Consider the following 6,000-nt stretch of genomic DNA (forward strand, 5'->3'; position numbering starts at 1 on the left):
CAGGTCATGTGTTTTTTTACCTACTTTGGTTCCTGTGTAGAAAAAAATATATTTTAAGATCAAATATAACAAAGAATTGGATATATACATTTATTTAAATTTCTTAGTGACTTGACTGTCTATACATGATCTTACTGTGAGACTTCAAACGTAAACAAACAGTAAGAGGCATATTACTTTAAAAGGTGGGGAAATCCTAGCCCGAGTACTCTGACTGTAAGAGAGCTAGACGGACATTTGGACATAAATATGCTCTCATTACAGTCAGAGACCAACCTATGTATTTTTTTGGCAATTCCTGACAACCAAAAAGTTGGCAAAGATTCCCGCTCTAAGACCACACCAATCCTATGTTTGACGTCAAATACCTTTACATCGATCATTTTCGAGTTAACTGATAAAAAAAAATCCACATATTAATCACTAATACACATACTACAGAAAAAAATCCGACAGCACCCACATTCAGCTACGCTTCGGCAAACTCCGGACAGCAGAATTCCAAGTTCGCCGACCTATATCGTGACGTTGCGTCACATGATCGCCCACTCAGCCATTCCGTCTACTAGGCGGAATAGCCCAGTGGGCGATCACGTGATCTATGTCTCAAAATAGGTCGCCAAGCTTTGTAATTATGACGACGGAGTGTCACGAAGCGTAGCTGAATGTGGGTGCTGTCGGATTTCTTTCTGTAGTATGTGTATTAGTGATTAATATGTGGATTTTTTTTAATCAGTTAACTCGAAAATGATCGATGTAAAGGTATTTGACGTCAAACATAGGATTGTTGTGGTATTAGACTTTAGAGCGGAAATCTTTGCCAACTTTTTGGTTGTCAGGAATTGCCAAAAAAATACATAGGTTGGTCTCTGACTGTAATGAGAGCGTATTTATGTCCAAATGTCCGTCTAGCTCTCTTACAGTCAGAGTACTCGGGCTAGGGAAATCCCAGCATGAGTTCGACCCGCACCCCCTCTTTCAATGGTTAGGGTAATTTTAGGTATAGGGTTAGTCTTTAGAGCCTTTGATATAAAGGGGAAGGGGTTGAACTCTTTCCGAAATCCCAAATGGCATGACTTAATAGAGACAACTACTCAAAAGGGTGAGAGTTACAGTATAAATTCCATACTCCATAGTTATTAAAAAAAGGCATTCCTGTGGGACAGACTATAATTTAATAACTAACAGAGGACAGACTATAATTTAATAACTAACAGAAAGTGTGCTTAAACACAATATATATTTTACGACTTCTAACTATTATTCTTAAAGAATAAAAAGCATGTGATTTATATCAAAATAAGGGTTTTGCCTTTTGGGGAGAATGTGTAATCGAGTCTAAACAAAATGTGGTACCAATTATAAATCAAAATGCCGTCGCAATACTCCACTAAAATCACAAATGTAACACCAATTTGCAAACAAACCGTATTAGTAATAACTTATCTGCATTTATATATTAATACCTACACAAAATTTCTTGGATTGTTCATGAATATTACTACACCGTGAAAATAAATAAGCGAACATTTGCTTTCTCTCTTCACAATGATGGACTGTTCATTGTATTTGCTACGCGTCCTCGGACGGTTCAAGTTCGAATCAAGTAATCGGGGTATCCGGAGTAATGATCGGAGTATTCCACCTTTCGTACTGTCGAGGTGCTGTTAAACCTGTCTATGTTGACCTTCTAGTGATGTCATTAAACAAAACAAACTAACTTTTTTTCTTTTTCTTTTTTTTTGTTGTCTTTTTTCTTTTCTTTCTTTTTCTTTTTTTTGTCTATGTTGACCAGTTGAGCTAACTAGTAGTTCAATAAAATTGGGAAGTGACGCTGGCTAAAAAGTTTTAAAACGCTGTTTTAGTTCATTGTTTTTAAGTTGAGTGAAAATCGATTGATGGACGTGTGTATAGTTGTAAAGTTCTCTTCGGTACGAGTTTCTAGATTTCAATTTCAGATATCAAATAAAATTAATTCATACGCTGTTTTAACTGTGGCGTTCAGGTAATGTGTCGACCCGAGGCGTAATTTAAGTTATTAAGCCCCTGCTCGGCTACTATCAGCTAATCTGGTGACTATTCTCGTAGGAGACATTTGCGTGGCGGCGCCTTAACAATAAACAAAAAGAGTTAGTTTGTTTACATCTAGGCTACAGATATTCAAAGTAGTATTAATTCAGTTAGTTTTTAAAAAGGTTTGTTTTGTTTAACGACACCACTAGAACACATCGTTTTGTTAATCATCGGCTACTGGATGTCAAACATTTGGTAATTATGACATATAGTATTAGAGAGGAAACCCGCTACATGTTTTTCCATTAATATCAAATATATTTTATATGCACCACCCCCACAGACAGGATAGCACATACCACGGCCTTTGGTATACCAGTCGGGGTGCACTGGCCGTTTGGCAGTAAGGATAATATAAAGGAAAAAATGCGGAAATTGACAAGAAAATATTTTACATACCAGATTAAGACCTGCCTGTAGTAGATCTATATCGGTGTGGTCTTGCTATGGATCCCTCGTGTAATTGTGGACATTACTCTGAAAGCATTCATCAGTCTTTCTTTATTGTCAATTTATAACCAGCAAAGAAATTATTTTAACATCTCTAAACAGTTTTGAACTAATTAATCTTCAGTTGATATTAAACGGTCGAGAAACGTTTAATGATGATACCAATTAACAAATATTTGAGCATGTTCACAAATACATTAATAAACAGGCGCCACGATTTGACTAGTGAAACTTTATATCGGACTCAGTTATTTGTTGTTACCACGTTGTGCTGTCTGAGAAGATAAAATGTTAAAGGGGCATTCCTGAGTTTGCTGCATTGTAAGATGTTTCGGACTAATAAAATATTTCTACGATTAAACTTGCACATTAAATATATGTTCTTGTTTAGAATAGCAGTGTCTGTATATGCAATGAGTTTCTGATCGTCTTTATATTTGTAAGAAGCCCAAACTGGATTTTGTCTTCAAATGATTTCGTACGTACGAAAAAAACAATATTTTAGGATATAAGATGAAATTTAACCTAGTACAAATCTTAGAACGATCAGAAACACGTTTAATATACAGCCACTAATATTTTATGGCCTACAATCGTTAAATTGGCACTGTTAGTCGATAACATCTTAAAAAGTGAAGCAAACTCAGGAATGTCCCTTTAACATTGAATATTGATAATCATCGATTACTTCGAGTTCTTTTCCTTTTCTGATATTTTAGATTATTCCATCGTTTTCCACAAATGGATTGACTAATTCATGGATGGATTGATTGATTGATTGAAAATATATATATTTATTTATTATATACACAGCTATGAAAGATCAACAGAAGCCAGTTATATTTTCACTGTATTTTGATTACCAATGCAACTGATCGTATTTAAAAAAAAATGTTTTATTGTACCTGGATATGAAGTGCCTATGTCAGTAAACTATCTAAACCTGACTGAGTACGTATATGAAGCCAAATGATGGTGGCAATATCCTGTCGTTGAGAAAGTTTAACTTCTATAGTTCGTCCCATCCTTTTACAAAAAAATATTTTTTGTAGATAATTTCAGTTTGGTTTTACGTAAGAAGAAATGTAAAAGTGTTTTGGGAATAACAAACACAATTATTATTTTTGTGTGCAATTTAGAAAACAAATAGTATGCATGTTTTGTTTTATTCGTTCTTTTTTGTTCTTTTTTTATTATCTGACTATCGCTTGTCAGTATTATAATTGTTAATTTAAAGGGACATTCCTGAGTTTGCTACATTGTAAGATGTTTCCGACTAATAAAATATTTCTATGATTAAACTTACATATTAAATATAGTTTCTTGTTTAGAATATCAGTGTTTGTATATTCAATGTGTTTTTGGTCATCTCAATATTTGTAAGAAGCCCAAATCCAGTTTGTCTTCAAATAATTTCGTACGTACGAAAAAATATTTGTTTTAGGAAATAAAATGAAATTTAACCTTGTACAAATTAGAATGATCAGAAACACATTTAATGTACAGCCACTAATATTTTATGCATAAAAATATATTTGATATGTAATTACAATCGTTAAAAAGTATCTGTTAGTCGATAACATCTTAAAAATTGCAGCAAACTCAGGAAAGTCCCTTTAATAATTCAATAATGGTAATGTTAGTTCCAATCTAATTAAAATTAGCTCCACTATTACATGTGGTGAGACCAGTAGAGCTAATTTTAATCAGATTGTGTTAGTTTATATTTCTTATAAGTCCGTGGTCGAGTGAATTTTCAGAAAGAATAAAGAGACTTATGTCATGGCGTTTCGAAATAATAAGCGAAAGACATTCTTAAAAGCGAACGATATTGTCAAACATTAGAAAAGATGTATATAATAGACCATTTCATTTTTCTTTCATTTCGTGATGTGTGAAAAACATATTTTCACTCAGGCCTATTGCTTCGAAATTCGTAAAAATGTGATGTTCACACATCACTCATTGACGTAAAAATCATATTCGAAAACAACAAAACCTCATGCAATAGCTAGCCTACCGTAGCCTACCGGTATATAGGCCTACATTATATTTACTAAAATATTTTTTCAATCAAAGAAAAAAGTTTATCCAGATTCGTGCAAAACCTGTCTGCCCCCGTCACTACAAAAATGGGAGCTCGTACGCCTTTGAAAAACATTAGGCCTACTTATATTTGCGTTGTGAAAAAACAAACATAAATAATAAATTAATGTTTTTAAACATCTATATCTGGGGTGGGGTGAGCGAGGATGGAGTGGGGATGGAGTGTGTATATTTCACTACTAGATCATCTTTTAAAACGGTGATCGGTGGACCTTATTTTTTTGTTCCAAAACCATGAGACGCAGTTTAATGACGCGAAGTGGATTTTAAAAACAATTAATAAACACTAAAACTAACCAAAAAAACCCAGTCTATTTGCTTTACGCGTATCGTTTTTCGTACCAAATAGTCAGACTCTTACAGAAAGGTCCCTTGTTTGAAATACCATTGTTTCTCGCCCGCTTGCGTTGCAATTTTTTTCAGATATGTAGTTTGTAGGCGGAAGCATATTATTTAGTTTTATTCCTTGTGAGGTGGGGCATGACGTAAACGGGTCTAAAATAATACTACTAATAATACTACTACTACTAATAATAACAATAATAATAATAATATTATTAATATTAATATTAATATTATTATTATTATTATTATTATTATTATTATTATTACTGGGACTGGTTCACAATAGTTAATATTTCGAATCAACCTTTCAATTTCCATTAATTATTCATAGAATATATAATTTTAAAACGTGGCTGCAATGCCAAACTTATTAAAATCAGCTCCACTGTCTGTAAAGACCCAGTGGAGCTGGTTTTAATCCGATTGCTGCGATGCCGACACATTATAAGTGTAACCTCGGGTAGTGAACACACAACAAGATTTGCTTCCACAGGTTCATTTATTAATGATCATATGAAAAACCTGCAATAACAATAATACATTTCTTACAATCGTGTTTAAATAAATATAATAATAATAATAGAGATGTTCATTCATTCACTCATCCACTCATTCTTTCATTCACTCACCCATGCATTCATTACAAACACCTGTACATGTACACGTATATAAAAAAAAAAAACCCATACATTTGTCTTATATGAACTAAAATATAACACAGTCTGGTATTCAATATTGAGTTAAAATATGTTATTATAAAACATCCACTTATTCAAGTTCTAGTTCTAGTTTGCACTAAAACCCTCATGTGAAAATATAATAGGTATATTTGACTTTGCAGTCGTAGATTGAAAGGTGTTGTTCAGATCAAAGCAGAACAAAGAGTGATATCGGGTGTGGTTAATTTGGCGCGAACAGGTGAAAAAATACCCAGCGTGCAGTGCTACTGTCCCAGGTGTCACTGTATTCAGTCAACCGTCAGCTGTCACTAATTGCACGTGCCACCGAAAACATAACTACCCAATA

The 6,000-nt window shown here is 33.5% G+C and overlaps 1 protein-coding gene across 9 annotated transcripts in view; it reads right to left on the reverse strand.

Moving 5' to 3' along the window:
• The window catches only part of LOC121382774 (zinc finger and BTB domain-containing protein 18-like), a 62,975-nt gene extending 60,745 nt beyond the window's left edge, over positions 1-2,230 (reverse strand). For all 9 annotated transcript variants that reach the window (XM_041512364.1, XM_041512357.1, XM_041512363.1 and 6 more), the window contains exon 1: positions 1,471-2,230. The gene's annotated coding sequence lies outside the window, so the exon portion shown is untranslated. The remainder of the gene's footprint in view (positions 1-1,470) is intronic.
• Positions 2,231-6,000: the final 3,770 nt, after the last annotated feature.

This window comes from Gigantopelta aegis, chromosome 10 (assembly GCF_016097555.1).
Source record: "Gigantopelta aegis isolate Gae_Host chromosome 10, Gae_host_genome, whole genome shotgun sequence".
Classification (NCBI taxonomy): domain Eukaryota; kingdom Metazoa; phylum Mollusca; class Gastropoda; order Neomphalida; family Peltospiridae; genus Gigantopelta; species Gigantopelta aegis.